At 38.2% G+C, this 18,305-nt stretch overlaps 1 protein-coding gene across 2 annotated transcripts in view; it reads left to right on the top strand.

The window, feature by feature from the left end:
• CORIN (corin, serine peptidase) overlaps positions 1-18,305 on the top strand; it is a 193,788-nt gene that overhangs the window by 39,258 nt on the left and 136,225 nt on the right. The gene's annotated exons all lie outside the window — the stretch shown is intronic.

Raw genomic sequence — 18,305 nt, forward strand, 5'->3', positions numbered from 1 at the left:
AAGGATACATGGAGAGATTTGTCACTTATTCCCATGAAAGAGCTGGAAGAGAGAAAAGACAGAAAGTGTGAATACTGGGTCAGTTAGATGGTGGTGGACAATATGTTCTGGAACATGACTCTATTCCCTGATACCCCTCAGAGTTTTTGGTACAGTTACTAAGCTTCCAGGGCATTGAAGGGAGTGGATTTGTGTGGAAAATGCCAAAGAGCTTCAGCTCTGAGTTAGCACTGGTTAAACATAACCAGAACTGATAAAGCATAGTCAGAACTTTTCTGCCATTGTCTTGATTCTTCTTTTCTACTTCTTTCCTAAAACAAAGTTATGTGATTGACAATTTTACCAAGCCCAACCATCTGTGATCATTTTCTTACCTTATATTATATTTATTTATTTTTTAGAGAGAGGAGAAAGGAAGGAGAAAGAGAGGGAGAGAAACATCCATGTGTGGTTGCCTCTGTCATGCCCCTAAGTGGGGGGACCTGGCCCACAATCCAGGCATGTGCCCTGACTGGGACTCAAACCTGGGACCTTTTGGTTCACAGGCTGGTGCTCAGTCCACTGAGCCACACCAGCCAGGGTCACAATCATTTTCTTGTTTGTCCTTCCCTCTTCATGAAAACCCACAAAGGGAAATCACATCTGAGGTCTAGGACAGAGTATTTATTTTCATTCTGAGTCAGGAAGGGAAGGATCAAGTTGAGCCTCAGCTATCACGGTACATGCTTGCCAGTGTCTGAAGAAAAGCAAAGGATTGTTCTGTTTCTCTAGCCCCAAGAGACAGACGGTTTGGATTCGGCTGTTTTACACACCGCCAAGAGGTGTTAGTTGTGTCTTAGGCTTGGTGTTCCCCAGTGATTCACATGGGTTTGTGTTCTTTACCTGACAGTAAGACTGCAAACCCGAATTATGCCAAGTAAAATTTATTTTCTTCCTGAGTTTAATTTTGAGGTTTTTAATATTTTGGTCGTGACTTCAGCAGCTCATTATTCTTAAGGACAGTATTTTTCCATCAGAAGTGCAAAAGTAATTTAAGCAGAAACTCAGTCCAGTTAATGTGGTTGCAATTACAGCCATTGTTATTTTCTTTTACTAAGTGGATGTGTCTCGATTTTGAAAGTTCCATTATTTGTCAAGATTCAAGTGGAGGTGACAAACACATACTGTGAAGAGTGAAGAAACATATGGTACTTGTTGCTCAGTTTGGAAGTCTGATGGAAGTCTGTTGGACTCATTTTTTTCTTCCTATGGCTGGAGCCTTGTTTGAGAATGTGAATGTAATTTGACATGTAAAGGAAATCCAGGTGAAATTAGAATGAGTGCCTGGAGAAAGGCTGAGACTTTGGAATCCGTGTCATTCCGCGTCGTTCATGTGCTTGACTGTCAGCATCGAGCTACATTGGCTGACCACATAGACCCTCGATAGATTGTCTGTATTAACCAAACTTGTTTGTTGTAAAGGATTTGATAGTTTTTCATACACTTTGGTAACGTGGCTAGCCTATTCTTACAGAGCTTTTGGTAGTTTTAACAGCATGTTTGAATATTTTACCTTTGGTTCGTAAAATTAACTGGTGAGGTACCCTGCACAAGCAGTACATACCATTTTTTTCAAGATACAAAATTGGGTCCTGGGGAAATTAGGCTGACAGATCCAACATCACTTGTCTAGTAATCATTAGACAGGAATTGAGATTCAGATCGTGACACTTCTAGGCCAGTGCTCTTTCAAGTACATCATGCTTCCTCGTTTAATTTTATTTCTTTCTTTGCGGTAGCAGGAGCATTACTGTCCAAATTTTAAGGTCTGAGAGAGCAGAAGAGTGGTCTGTTTTGTTTACTGCCTCATAGGCCATGATCAGTAAAATAATTGTTGAGTGAGTAAATAAATAAACTACAATCGTTTCAGAATTTTAGTCTCTGATTATCGCTTTGGTTAGTAATGCCTAATCACACTTCTGCACTTGATATTTATTTAACCAATTTTATTTAAAGCATCATTTAATGACTTGTATCCGTTCTAACACCTGGCAGAGAATTTGCCTTGTCTCTGTTTTCAATTATTCTCTAATGAAAATGTCATTTTAAATTCCAGGCATATGTAAAAGCTATTTAAGTCCACTTTAGTCCAAAAATACAGTAGCCAGACATTCCGTCCTACCCAAATATCCTGGATAGAAAACTGAGGGGAGAACCCCAGGCAAAAAGTACCAGGAAATAGATTTTCCTTAAGACATTTCCTCCGGGGGGTGGGGGTGGGGTGGGGGGGGTGGGGGGTGGGGGGGGCGGTCTTTAGTATTATGCCATAGCGTAGGATTATACAGTTCGTAAACTTTTAACCAGAGCGCCGCCCCGTGTTACACTGCGCGGCCGAGCTGGGCTTTGTGAATGTGAGCGAGGCTGGATGTGGCATCTGTTATTTCTGGAGTTTCTTTAGTTGCGTTTTGAAAACCAGTTGTAAAATGAAAAGGGAAAAGGTCCATAGTTCGATTTCATGCTATATTTCAGCAAGGGATTTTTCTAGGTTGCTTTCTGTATTCGGGTTTTTATTTTCATTTTTATTTCTTATATCTTTTATATATATTTAAACAAATTGAATTTTAAGGAAAGAGAAAAACTCTTTGGCCAACCTAGAGCTTTGAGGTTAAAATGATATGTCGCATGATAGAATAACCGAGAAGTTGATCAAAAATTAAAGTAATGAGAGTGGGTTAAGGTGCTGAAAGGTTGAAGTGTTCTGTTTTCGGTAACCAGCCCCTAAGTCTGGTTACTAACTCAGATGAAAACACATTGCACCTTCCATTTACTTACAAAAGTGTTTTTTTGAAGGAAAGTCAACATTCCATAAAATTCACTTGTGTAATATGTACTATTAAGTATTTAAAAATATATTCAAAGAATTGTACAACTGTCACTCTTATCTAATTTTAGAACATTTTTTATCGGTGAAGAAATGCCATATTTATTACTCTTTATTTTTTATTTCCTGCAGCCTCTGTCTAAAACTAATCTACTTTTTGTTTCTATGGATTTGCCTGAACATTCCATATAAGGGGCATCATACAATAAATGTGAGGGTTTTTTGACTGGCCTCTCATACCTTTTTTGGATGTGGGCATAGCCTTGCACCATACCTNAAATGTTTTTTTTGAAGTAAAGTCAACATTCCATAAAATTCACTCGTGTAATATGTACTATTAAGTATTTAAAAATATATTCAAAGAATTGTAAAACTGTCACTCTTATCTAATTTTAGAACATTTTTTATCGGTGAAGAAATGCCATATTTATTACTCTTTATTTTTTATTTCCTGCAGCCTCTGTCTAAAACTAATCTACTTTTTGTTTCTATGGATTTGCCTGAACATTCCATATAAGGGGCATCATACAATAAATGTGAGGGTTTTTTGACTGGCCTCTCATACCTTTTTTGGATGTGGGCATAGCCTTGCACCATACCTGCCCATCTAAGATGCCCAGGCATATTCCAAAGCTTTCCAAAGGCCCCTTTGGACGTTTCCTAGTTTTCCCTCTTAAGGCTTTTGTCAGGCTCTTATTTCCAACAGGTATTCTTGCCTTGGGTGGTTGTGATGTTAAACAATTGCCACAGATTGTGTTTGACAAGCACCTTGGGGCTGGAGCTGTTTGTATAGACTCAAGAAGCTCTGAATCAGGTCAGACAAAGACCAGCTCTGAGAATGGATCCTTCCCAGGGAGCTTCCAGGTAGATGGAATGGCGACAGTTCTCTGGGGATGGCTTTTGGGGGAACTTCAAACCCATTCTACCCTCTCCATTGCCTCCTAAATTGTCAGTTTTCATAGTTACCCTGGTTGCCATTGCTTTTTCAAGGCTATTACAGAACTGAGGAGAGGGTGAAGCTAAAAGGCAAGTTAAAATGCCACAAAGCTCATAGTTCTTACTGTGATACAGACAATTTTCTTGAATAATGAAAAATGCAAGCTTTTGGTTAAATCCCGAAGTTTTGGAAGATTTGATTTTGATCATTTTTTCCTGCTTTTATGGAAGAACAGAGTTCAGTGGATCTTACCCTCCAATATTTTGTATTTCCTCCAACATTGGGAATTGATGTTTTTCTTTTTTTAATGCATAAATATGATTATATTACATACATAAGTTTAAATGGCTTTCCCCCCTTTTTTGTGTAAATTGCTTTATTCCTTCTCCTTCTTTTTGCATCATATTATTCTATCCTTATCCACAGTTAACCCAGTGCTAACAACCTAGTGTGTATGATTTTGTAATTTCCTCTATGCTCATACTATTATATATTACATATGAACATATATACACATGCATGCATGCAAAATAACATGCATGAACAGGTGCTTTTGTCATTGTTTTCAAAAAGTGGGATGGCATTGATTACATATACTTTTCTATGTAATGTTTTTCTTGTTCAGGAATATTTTATGTAAATATCTCTAAGTCATTGTTACAATGACTGAACAGTATTCTGTGTTGTCATTATATAATAATTTATTTTAGTTATTCTGTCAATAATGGGTATTTACCTTATATTTAATTTTTAGTGTTTGTTTTTTTCTCAGTGAACTACACGTTTTCTCTTCTGAGGGTAAAATGTTTTGGATCATGGCTGTGAAGCTGTCTAAATAGTAGTGATTTATTAACACTGATCACTCTGTACCAAAATGCTCTACACAAGTACCCCAAACTTATGAAATGTAGAAGCTTATGCACCAAGGATTGAGGGTGGGAAGTGGGGTGTGTGGGGTGGGAGGAAGTGGTGACAGGGAAATGGAGACAACTGTTCTTGAACAACAATAAAAAATAATAATAAAACCTTAAGGTTATTCTTTCTTCCTCACTTTCTGTTTTTAACCTGGCATTTCTGTGAGCTTTAAAGTGAGCTCTGCATGAATGTGAAGCCAAGAGGATCAGAGCAAGTATCAGTTTGCCTGGGTTACTATTCTTCAGGCTACTCTCCAAGGCAGAGCTGGGGAGAGGCAGTGTAACTGGACATTTGAAATCAAGGAAGTTTCCTCTCCTTTTTTCCTAATATTTTCTAACCCTACTAAGAATGGAACCCTGAATGTTTTTATAACGTTTTTCAGTAGCAGTTCTACTGCCCTCAGAGTCATGTACCCACCTCTGTAGGTTCCTTCCTGGAGATTATTGTGCCGTTTGGAGTGGGAATCTGCTGATGTGTGTGAATGTGTGTGGGCGAGCGGCTTCAATGCCGTTTAGACTTGTATCCTTGTCATTCCTGTGTTACGTTGTTGGACAGTGTTTCTCTATCTGGGTCTGAGGGACCTCAGGAGTACTCTGAAGGATTCAAGACTTCTCTGTAGAAATTTCTTTATTTTATGTTTTGTTTTTGTGAAAATAAGAAATAACGTAAGCTTACTCTCAATCACCTGGATCACCATCTTATAACAAGTACTATATGATTTGGGGGACCTGTATTGGAGTTTTAATTTATAGTTACATTGCTGCTAAGCTATACTGCTTAACTGCTAAAAAAATGATTAAAGAGCTTAAGCCTGACCTCTGAGATCTTTAGTCATTTTTTAACAGTTAAGCAGTGTAGTTCAGCAACAATGAAACACCAATCCAAAAGAACATATACACCTCAGTGTTCATAGCAGCACAATTTACGATAGCTAAGTGCTGGAAGCAACCTAAGTTTCCATCCGTAAATGAATGGATCCAAAAAAAAAAAAGCCATAATGGAATACTATGCAGCAGAGAGAAAGAATGAGCTCCTACCCTTTTTGACAGCATGGATGGAACTGGAGAGCATTATGCTAAGTGAAATAAGCCAGGCAGTGAGGGACAAATATGACATAATCTCACCTTTAACTGGAATTTAATCAACAAAAGAAAAAAACAAGCAAAATATAACTAGAGACATTGAAATTAAGAACAATCTGACAGTAACCAGAGGAAAGTTGGGAGGGGATAGTGGGGGAAGGGGGAAAGTGTTGTCAGGAACAATTATAAAGGACACATGGACAAAACCAAGGGGGTGAAAGCAAGGGAGGGAGGTGAGTGTGGCTAGGATGGGGTGGAGAGTAGTGAGGGTAAATGCAGACAGCTGTAACTGAACAACAATAAAATAATTATTAAAAGTGATTAAAGACAATTAAGGTGATAAAAGCGTTAACATTTCATGAAGTGCACAGTCTCCTTTAGGATTACAAGATGGGATGGAAGAGAGAAAGCTTTTATAAGATAAGGAATAAGGAAGAGAAAGTAGAAAATACCTGATTGGCTGGGGCCATGTAGTCAACCTTCTTTGGGGTAAGAAGGGCAGGACGTAGTATACTTGGCATTTGGAGACTGGCTGACTAGAGAGGGTGCATTTCTGGCTGAGCAGAGCACTTACAGGGGCAGAAAAGCCACCTAAGTCTAGGTTTGCTGACCTGACACCCTGGGCCGGAGTGGCTCCATCTTGGGCTTACAAAGTTATTTCAACAGGCATTTGCCAGCCATCAAGAAAGGAACAGGGGCCCCTGGCTAGGTAGCTCAGTTGGTTAGAGCATTGTCCTGATATGCCAAGGTTGTGAGTTCAATAAATCGATGTTTCTCTTCCTCTCTGTCTCTAAAATGGATAAATATTTTTTAAAAGAGAGGAACAGAAACAGACTCAGTAGACACTCTTCTCAGTTACAGAACAAAGTATATGGTGGCATATACTTTGTGGCAGTTCAAATAGAGAAAAATGGTAACCAGCTCGCTCACCTGGGGCACGTGGTAGCACCAGCTCCCCAAACACAGAAGAACTTGTGAAGCCTATGGGTGTCTTCTCAGAATGATGTTTCGGTGCTTAAAACAAATAACACAGAATCACAAAGGAAGGCAATTTTATTACAATTTTGTTATGAAAATGTTAGAAATATAAATTATGATAGCATAATACATGATATAGAAGTATATCTAATAGTTAATAACTGCAGTTTTATAAAATCAATGAGCATAAAGAATACTTTGAAATGTTTGCAATAACTCCATGCTGCTATGAAAATATTCATGATTTCTAACTTGTTTTTCTGTTTGTTGCCTACATTGATAATGTAAGTATGCTAAATTTCAGTTAGAGGCTAATGGAAATAAAGATGCTATTTATTTCTCATCCAGGTTTTTCACAGACAAAAATTCTATGTGTGGGCCTGTAGGGGTCTTTGGATTATGATTAAAAACACATACTATAGAGGAAAAGTATATACTTACACACACACATATATTCTTTTATATTATATATAATATTATATAATATTATTATAATTATTATAATTATTATATAATATTATCTTTTATATTATATATAAAATAATATATAAATATATTTTTATATATTTATATTCATACCTCATATATGTGTATTATATTTATATACACCTATTCATATTCACATATATTTGTATTCATATATATATTTATACTCTCTCTATATGTTTTAGTCCCTGGAAGAATCTGAGGCCAGCCTAAGTTGTTTCATCAAGAATTTGCTGCTCCAAACTTAACTGCAGTGACACCCTGGACGTGTCCCTTATCTACTGGTTGGACACCAGTGTTAGACTCCAATGGTCAAATCCAGTTGGTTGCACTCTCCTATATATTATATCATATTCTTCAGGTTTAGAGAACAGTTCTAAGAGTTAGACATGGGCTTCTGGCCGACACCAACATCTAAGCAAGAACAAGGGGGCATTTAAATAACTGTTGCCTGTTTGTCTGGTTAACATGGTAGTGTTCTTGAGGGGGAGAAAGGAAGTTTGAATGTAGGAATGGACTCTGTCTTGCCCTTTTTCCCCTCATTGTCCTGTCCTTCCTCCTATTCCATCTTTAGATGACTCCATTCCTAGGATGTGTAGGGTCTCTCCCAGAGTGAGCAAACTTAATCATAAACTAAGTCTGAAGAATATGATTTGCAGAGTGAGGCTTCTGAAGGGGGTAGTGGAACAGTGCCTGCCGTTCTCCTTTGGCTACAGTACCATTCCTCCCTTCTCAAAGGTTTCTGGGCAGGACTTCTTGACCCTCTTTCTGAAATGAATCTTGCAATATTCCACTAGCAACAGATGCCCCCAAAGGCAAGGAGCTTATAACACATTAATACAGCAAAATGAGAGTCAGAGTTAAATAGTTATGTCAAAAATGGCATGTGCCTCAAAATTTTTCTCTCCAGATTTATTATCACAGTTTCTTCTTCAAGAGAAACAACCCAAGCCCTGGCTGGTGTAGCTCAATGGATTGAGCGCGGGCCTGCGAACCACACGATCGCGGTTCGATTCCCAGTCAGGGCACATGCCTGGGTTGCAGGCCAATTCCCAGCAGGGGACTCATGAGAAGGAAGCATACATTGATATTTCTCTCCTTCTCTCCTTCCCTTCCCCTCTAAAGATAAATAAATAAAATATTTAAAAAAAAGAGGAACAGCCCAAATACTCTTGATCCACGTAGAGAAAAACAGTAGCCTGCTGATAGCAGCTTTGCCAGAACAGTCCAAATCTAACTCAGGAACAAAAACAATGTTTTAAAAGCCAAATTCTCAGATAAATTTTTTTTAATCTGTAATTTACTCTCTGGTTCTGAAAGAAAATTGGCACTGTGTATATTCTTTGCCTGAATCATTCAATTTGCTAACTGTCTCAGAGATTTGGTCTTTGTACAATTTTGTATTGAGAGCAAAACACCCATCAGTGGGAATCTGTTTGCTGTTACTTGTGCCTTTGGAGAATATGCTTTTTGCCTTACTTGTAGTTGAAATGAGTATGGTAATTAGTTTTCCAAGCCAAAAGCTTTGCATCAATTCACACTTGATGCAAACCATTCTTTGTCTTTTAGTGTTGATGTCTTTTATTTTGCTGCTTTGCATCAGTCTAATATTTGCATGTGGTGTTTGCTTTGATGAATTATAGTACTGGTTTATAATTATATTGATTGTTGTAAACTCATTATGGTACTTATATACCCTTCAAAGCTTTATGAGACATCTTAATTTCTGAGAGCCTAAGGTAATATTCTGGGAAGCACCAGTCATTTGCCAGCTGCTATTTATCGGGTGCCAAGATCTGGGGTTTGGCTATGTAGACTATAGAGATGGGTCAGATGGAAGTCCTATTCCCGAGTAGCCAAGTAACTACTCAGAGACATGGATGTATTATTTACAACTGGAGAAATTCTGTTAGAGAGGGTTGTGGATGAAAGAAAACATGATCCATTTCAGTTCTTATGTTTTTTTTTCAAAGACAAGCTGGCTAACTCATAACATTTTATGCTATAATAAACCATTTTTCTAAATATCAAAAACTTTTATTTATAACTATAAAAGTAAACTTTAATTTAAAAGGAGTCCTAGAGTTTCCGTTTTTAATATGATTATGCTGTCTTATTCTTAGATTTAAAAACTTGCCTTTGGTATAATTGTCTTAGATAATTATAGATTGCTTAGATAAATCAAACAGATTTTAGTTTTCAATTTTATGGGAGGCCCAACCTGTCNTTTTATGCTATAATAAACCATTTTCTAAATATCAAAAACTTTTATTTATAACTATAAAAGTAAACTTTAATTTAAAAGGAGTCCTAGAGTTTCCGTTTTTAATATGATTATGCTGTCTTATTCTTAGATTTAAAAACTTGCCTTTGGTATAATTGTCTTAGATAATTATAGATTGCTTAGATAAATCAAACAGATTTTAGTTTTCAATTTTATGGGAGGCCCAACCTGTCTTTTACAGGTATTGACAAGAATGTGTCACCTCAGGAAGTGGGAGGATTCCCTCTTTGGAATTACTTGGCAATTTTTCCATTGTTCATTAGGTGATCAAACTAGGAGAGTTTGTTTCTGCTTGGGTTATATGTTTCTAAATGTGCCCTGGGTAAAGGTCTTAGCACAGGAATTTCTGGAGACCAATTTATGATGCCCTAATGGCTGTTAAGCCACAGTGACCATGTTACCATATTATGTGTCCTTAATATGGTAAGGACACTTTAAAAGTAAATTAATATGGGAAGGTTGTCATGGGAAATGAAGACCTTAAGTCAAAACTCGTTGCCTGTTTGGGGATTGGCCAAGTGGCCATGTTACAGCCGACCATGAGAGACAGTGAAGCAGGCCCTGTGTGGGGACACAGCAAGTACCATCAGTGGCCAAGTAGAGACACATCAACCCTTCCTTCTTTCCCATTTCTCCCTTTTGGAATGGGAATGTCTATTCTATGCCTGTCCCACCATTGTATTTTGGAATCACGTAACATGTCTAGTTTCACAGATTCATAGCTGGAGAGGAATTTTGCTTCTGGATGAATTGAACCTTGAGTCTCACCCCTGTCTGAGTTACATGGTATTTAGACAAGACTTCGAACTTTGGACTTTAGAGTAGATGCTAGAATGAGCATCTCTTGGAACTGTCAGAATAGAAGGAATGGATTTTGCATGTGATAAGGACATGAGTTTGGGGTCCAGGATGGAATGTTACAGACTGAATGTTTTCAGTTCACTGCAGCATTTTTAGAATCTTGGGATTTTTATTTTTTATGGAAAGTTTTAGCTATTTACATAAAATAAGTCTTATTTTACAAAATATTTCTAGATCTTTATAATGAGTCAGCTTTCCAGTTATTTAGTCCACAATATTTCAGAATCTTTTCTTTAAAGCAAGTATTTCACACACAAAATTTTAATTACACATGAAAATAGAGAGAACAGTACAATGGATGCCCTCATGCCCTCTCTCATCCTTGCAATATTTTCTCAGAATCCTTTCTGGACCATTTTTCCTCCTAGTGTTTCTTGTAGTAGAGTTTAAACTTATTCTCATAATTGAAAGTTGAGCTACTCTCTGTACTGTTGACACAGGAATTTTATTAGCTAGCTTTTAATTAAAATACTATACTTCATAGTTTTAAGAAATTGTCTGGTACAAACAAAAGCTTTACAGAGGAATATGTTAAATCCTATATTAAATATTTAGTTATCATTAAAATGCATGTTCCAAAATTTTCCAATTAAGGAAAAATTACAGTGCCACTAGAAACAAAACTGACTCCCACTCTCGGGTTTTTGTGTCAAGTTCCATGTCTTCCACCGTGCCCTCCGATCTGTCTCTCCCTAGCTTAGTGGTATGTGTGCTCCACTTGAACCTGGGACAGTCTTGCTGATTTTGACTTTGATTCTTTGCTATGCCAACTGTACAGAGTGGGGCAAAAGTAGGTTTAGAGTTGTTCATGTGGAAAATAATGTAATAATTAATAAATAATAATATAAGAATATACCCTTTTTTGCATACTCACAACTATAAACCTACTCCCCCATGCTGTATATATTCATTTTCATGTTTAAACTCCCCGTGTTTTTCTTTTTTTAGTTTTATTATCACAGAGCCCTCAATTCCAGTTATTCCCATTGCTGTCTTAACGTGAAAATGACATGAACAAGGATATTTCAGGATTGACACGGTTCAAGGTCAAGTGTTACACAGTCCTATTTTTTTGTCGTCTGACAAGTGAATTGATGTTATCTACTATAGTTGGTAACAAGTAGGAGAAAGATATTCTAAAATTTTCTGTTAGTATCTTCTTAAGAAGAAACCCTTTTCTTAATGCCCAACAGATGTCTTCAGTTACAATTCGATCAAATTCCTCTAATGTAATTGTAGTAGAGATAGAGTATAGCCATTAATATTGTCTCGAGAAACTCTCTATGTGTTAAGGGCTCAAAATAACTGACTCAGGATAGATTGGACTTACTAGGTGCACTGTAATTGGGAAGTAGGTACTGCAGAAGGCAGCAAGAATTTTAGCCTGGGAGTTGGGGCACTGCTCTTCGACCTGCTTTTTCTCTTGGCTGAACTTGGGAGGGAAGCGGCTGCAACAAGGGCAGGGCAGAGACTCCTCCCCATTTCCAAGTGTGGGCAGTCTCCCTGGAGAAGCATGTGACTCTCCAAGCTGGAGCTGAAAGGCAGTGTGCACATATGTCTGGTTTCCCAGGCAGAAGCACTTGTTTGATGCAACGTTCAACTGAGTGGGCAAAGCCAGGGGTGCTTGTGTGTTTGGTTAGCAGAGCCTCTGACATCCTGAAGTCATATAAAAAGGCAGAAGTCCTCTGACTGTACTGGAGTCCCTAAGGGCTCTGAAACTGATCAGCTGTAGTACTTACCAAATGTTAGAGAGAGACCCTGGGACTGCCACTTGAATACTCCTGTGGGGAGAGTCATAGAGGTCCCTGGAGGGAGGGCTCCTTCTCTAATCATTGGCTGGCTTCATGGGCATGCAGAGCTGTGTGGTGGCATGGGGCCCCGAGTGTGGAAGGGCCCCCTGAGTGCCCCAAATTACATAGCCCATTCTGCTCCTTGGTTTTACTGTGATAGGACCACCTTCAGTATAGAATCTGCCTTTGGACTGAGCACAGTGCCAGGCAATGTCATGATCTGATTGCCATTGGCTAGACAGGCCCCATGCCTGGAGCTGGGGGTAAGGAAAGGCCTCCCCAATGTCAGGGCTGCCAGTCAGTTAGGGATGGGGTCTGTGCATGATGAGGATGCAACTCACAGAACTCTTCCCCTACTCCCTCCCTGTTCTTGTTGAGTTCTTGCTCATGTTTTGCTTTTACTTTCTCATTTTGTATTGCCTGTGATAAGAGAATAAGTATATTTATTAAAATAAAGTAAGACGTCATATGTGTTCCAAAAAATAATACCAGAAATTTATTTTAAATCTCTCATCTTGAGTGTGGAGAACATATCTTGCCTTACAATCGCATGCCCTGCGAACTCTTCTTTGCAGATTCAGAGAGTTAGAAAGGTAAATATCAGCTCAGCTTGAGGCCGACTTGTTACAGATTTTAAGTTTAGAGAATTCTGAGTTGGAGAGGAATATCTGAATGAGCATTTAGCAAATACATTTAGGAACACAACAGCTGGCTGGTGTAATCCAACCTTAGCGTACAGGTCTGCCCTGTCCTTCATTCCCTCAACATTTAAACCTTGACTGTCGTGAAACCTAACGTGAGATTCCCACTAAAACTACGCAGGGATGGAAAGCCCGTGGAAATCTCATTGCCTTTGTGAGCCACAAAGCTTAAAACTAACCACGAACGAGGTAGTGATTTTACAATAAATGCTGCCCCTGGTGAACAGGATGAGCCCTTAAGTCATTTCTTATACACTTATCAGTATAGAATTAATTTTTTTTACCACAGCTAACACATAAAAATAATTTTCATATGTATGGAAGTACATTTTGGCTAAATAGTAAAATGTGGTCTAATTTCAAATTCTCACTTTTAAATTCCATTGCATCAAGCTCAGTGACTGAATGGACTTAATATTTTCTTAGTAAATAACTAATGTTTTTAAACACTTAGTGAATGTTTTTCAGAAAATGTAACAGCCAGCAGTGCTTTATTTTGCAAGTAAGCAAAACTGATTAATGAAACTTTGAATGTTGATCCTCTTTGTATTATTAGTGAGTAATTAGTCCCTCCACAAAAGAATTCTTCATGGGAGTCAGAAGAAAGAGGCAGGATGCAGCCTGTATATCTCTGCCTCCACGACATGGACACAAATCTCTCCCGTGTCTAGTTCACAGAGTGTGTAAGTCGCAAATGAGGTAACCGCAGCCAAAACTTTTAAAACTTATCGTATGTGCTAATGATAGGCATTGTGTAAAGATCATTTAATTCTCACAGTAACCCTCGAACACAGATATTATGATCCCCATTTTGCAGATAAGAAACTGATAAACAGAGAAATTTGGTAACTTGTCAGAGACTACATAAACAAAGGATGATAAAGGCAGAGTTTTAATCAGACTGTGGGACCATCATAATACATATGGGGAAGATGTTTTCCAAATTTGAAAATGCCATACAAATTTGAGTTACTATTATTATTCAATCATTCATAATGCTAGGATAGATAATTAAGTAGGGATAAGATGTCTACCAATTCTTTTAAAATTAATTAAAATGACTGACGGATAAAGATGTGTCATCTGACACGTTATATCTTACTTAATTGTATGGAATGTGAATAATGATTATTTTGCAGTAAACTATTGACCCCTCACTATGTTACAACATTGTCACATTACAGATTTGTTGAATGAATGGATTACAACAGGTTATGAGGCTTTAGTTACCATTTACACATCTTAAAATCCAATGGTATGGACATGTATATGCATGAAAGGGGAATGACACATACATATATACACGTGCAGGATGTGAAAGCTCAAAGCTTGGCGAAAGGCTTTGCCAAGAGACTTGAAGCTGCATTAAAAATGTTCAGTGTGGGATATATGTACCTATGCAGGAAATAACAACCCCCAAATGTCATGCTTCTTCTGGCAGTAGTGGCTTGCTCTTCACTGGTCATTTGTACCACCCTGCACTAGGTAGGTACTTATGTTTTTATTTTTGCACAAATTAGGAAGACATTATTCTACCAAAGCCTTATCTATATAAAGACTCATTACAAACGTCACAATTTACTCCTTCAGGAAATGCGTCTTACTTTTGTCTCCTTGATTTCTTGTATGAGAAATAAAATAGTTACCACATTTGGACTCGAAGATGTTTACAGTGTTGGTTAAGAAGCCAGAATCTTCACAGAGGTCTTGTCTGGAGCTCTCTGTTCCTCCTTATCTCTCTGTAACCCTCTTACAGATTGTTTTCAGAACACCATATCTTTTCAGATTGGTTTTTCCCAGAACTCATTCTGGCAACTGTTGCTTTCCATGCGAGTTATCTAGAATAAAGAATGAACTTCATTATTCCACTCTGCTGATGCAGTTTTGACCGGGGCTGACTTCAGAGCATAGCCAGGAATAGACGCTAAGCATTTCTAGTCCAAACTGTCTCTTGGTGAAGATCCATAACTTGTTTTCACAGCAGATTCATTGTTTCCTTTGAGAAGGCTTAGTTTTTACCGATCTTGGAGAAGTAACTCTATTGCTGGAATCAAAAAGTTTCATTAAAATATTTTATATTACAATGAATAAAGTCAACTACAGTTTTTAAAATGGAACAGTCTCTTCGACAGAACGATGCAGTGGAAAAAGTAAGCTATGGGGTCAGGAAGACCTGGTTTCAATTTCAGCTCAACGACTTAAAATGTGTGTTACCTTGAATACTTTCTTACCCTCACTGCATCTGTCTCATCATCTGTAAAATGGGAATACAAACAGCTTGTCCATAGGCTTGCAGGAGGGTTAAAGTGCTGTGTATAAGGTGCCTGTAGCAACACACCCAGCTTCGAAGTCCCTCAAGGATCTTTTATCTACTTCCTTGTTGTTCAATTGGTTTATTTTACTATAAAAGAGTAAGTGGAAAGGAAATTCAGAATAAATTTATGTTAAGTAAGATACAACTTGAATAGATAATAATGGTTCATTTAGCTTTTTAAAGCACAGTAAATTGAGCTCATCCTATCCACTCTCTGAATTGCATATTTTTACTTGCTGAAGGTATCAGTGCTGTTGAAACGTCAGCCAAACATCGGCAGTATGGAAGCATTGTCTGAAGTTCTTTACCGCCATTGACAAAGTGGATCTTCACAACCCTGTGATTGGCACTATTATTATTTCGACTTCACAGATTACGAGGTTTGCCGGGCTGTCCAACCCATGGCCCACGGGCCGCATGCCGCCCAGGATGGTTCCAAATGCGGCCCAACACAAAATTGTAAATTTACTTAAAACCTTTTCTTTTTTTGCTGATCACGTTTTGTTAGTATTTGTGTATTTAATGTGTGGCCCAAGACACCTCTTCTTCTTCCAGTGTGGCCCAGAAATGTCAAAAGGTTGGACAGCCCTGTAGGGGTTAAGTGATGTCCCCAAGGTCACACAGCCTTGTGGGGGGGGGGGAGGTGTCAGAGTTTGGAGCCAGCAGCTTTCACTTCGTTAACGTGCTTTCTCCTACTCTTGTCAGCTGCCGCCATCATCGCCACCCCCGCTCTCCTCAGAGCTCAGCAGCGTTCTAGTGGAGGGGTCTTTCTACTCGACTTTCTCGAGGCTTTATACTTTGTAGCATATTCTCCTTTTTTTCTGCTTACCGTGAGTTCTCATGCTAAAAGCAATTGAGATAAGCTAAAAGCAATTGTGCCAAGATAATGTTTAACATATATTTTTGAATTATTTTTTACTTTTATTTTTTGTTTAAAACACATGAAAGTTACCTACAAATATATTAGGTGAATAGCTCAAATCTCAAGTAGTTATACTAGATTAAATTAAAATTGTTTAACTTTTAGAGACTGTTATAAAAATCACCTGAATACCCTTTTTACCTTTTTTAAAATAATACAAAGCACTCCCCGATATTTTCAGTATCTTGGTGAAAATGGTGAAGGGATTGAGAAGCACAGATTGGTGGTTACAGAATGGTCATGGGAGGTACAGTGCAGCATAGGGGACACAGTCAGTAATGTCACAGTAAGACAGGGCAGCGCCCCTGTTGTCTTTCAACTGCTGCTCTTTAGTCCAGGGATGAGTGGGGAGGGGGGAGCTGCTTCCCTTTGATGTTTTTATTTGATGGCTGTGGATAAATCCTCAGTAAACAGGCAATGATGACAACTTAAACATTATAATAGGAACAATGAAGGCAGACTGCAACAAGATGAATGCTTGAGCATGAATATGAATTATTAAAAACTCAAAAGAGTAGATTGAATTTCTTTTTTTTTTAAAGATTTTATTTATTTATTTATTTTTAGAGGGGAAGGAGAGAGGGAGAGAAACATCAATGTATGGTTGCCTTTTGTGCGTCCCCTGCTGGGAGTTGGCCTGCAAGGAACCGGCCTGCAACCCAGGCATGTGCCCTGACTGGGAATCGAACCGCGATTGTCTGGTTTGAGTTTCTTCATAGCACCTGAATTTTATCATATTCCTACCTATTAAATATTTAGCTCTCATCTGTTTCTTAGAGGAGGAATTCACCTTCAAAATAGTTCTCCATTGGCCCTACCAACAGATTTATGGTCATGTTAGTCTTTGCTTATGGAGGCATTGTTTTTTTGGTTCTTGCTGAGATTAGGATTGTGACTATGTATAACAATGCCAGACATTATTTTTGTGTGTTTCTTTGTTTAGTTTCTGCCCCGCTCCAACGTGATTGGACTCCAATCTCCACAAGGGCAGGGACTTTGTTGAGCATGGTGTCACTTGCTCTGCACCTACAGCAGTGCTTGGCTTGCGATAAATATTTGTTGAATAGCAGTGAGGAAGACCCCACTCGCTACTGTGGACCTCATGGGGCCCCACCCTCAGTGGTATAAACCCAGTGAGAAGATACCTTCAACTCTAACACTTGGATTATGAGGCAGCATTTGGAGGAAAGAGACTTGGATTTTGGAGGGGATGACTGTAGTAGAATTCCAATTTTAGCATTTCGTAACTGCATGAATCCTGCAGAAAATTACTCAACCTTGTTTCTGCAGCTGTAAAACAGAGTAACTTGCAGGGTGGGCCAATGAGCTGATGTGAAAGGGCCAAGTACAACGCCGGGGGTGTTATATCCTTCGGTAAATATTAAGGACAAAAATATGCAGATAAAAGTGGTGAAATGTGAGAAGGCCCTGCATGGTATATACAACCAGAAAAGAGCTAGAATTTAAACTAAAGAGGAGGGAATGAAAGATATCATTGGAGAAATAGCAACAAAATTGATGACAAACTGGATGAGAGGATTGAACCAGTGAAGAAAGCCAACTCTGCCATGAGTTTCTTCCCAAACCATTGACAAGGTTTACAGAGTGGACAGAGATCTGGCCTTTACCACTCCATCAATTTCTCAGGATCTAGAAGTAAGAAAAACAAATGCAGATGCATCCACAAGGGAGATCTGTGAAGCAATTTAGTTCAATGAGCCAATTTAGATAAATTAGGACAAATCAACCATGCTCTGATAAAATACCACCCCCTGACATGATGGAATTCTTACTAGTAGCCCTCCAATTAAATGTGCAATTGTCCCTGCAAAGTCAGCAAGGTTACCAAGGTTCTGTTAGGTATTAGAAAAAATACAGTAAAGTACTTTAGAAAGTTGATATTTTAATATTTGTAATTTGATGGAGGACCTGTGTATCAGCCCACTTCTGTTACTGTGTCCTTCTGCAAATCACTTTCTGTCTGTCTGCGAACCTATCTTTCTATCCATCAACTTCCTACCTACCTATCTGTAAGAGACTTAGTTTCTTAATTTATAAAAAGAGTATATATTGTATTACTAAGATTATATTTTATAATGTGACAGTACTTTGGAAAACTTTAGAAAACCATCATACAGATAGGAAACAATATATTTATGTCTATACCAATTATTT

The sequence above is a fragment of the Sturnira hondurensis genome, unplaced genomic scaffold (assembly GCF_014824575.4).
Source record: "Sturnira hondurensis isolate 20B ecotype Veracruz unplaced genomic scaffold, ASM1482457v3 Scaffold0022017, whole genome shotgun sequence".
Classification (NCBI taxonomy): Eukaryota; Metazoa; Chordata; class Mammalia; order Chiroptera; family Phyllostomidae; genus Sturnira; species Sturnira hondurensis.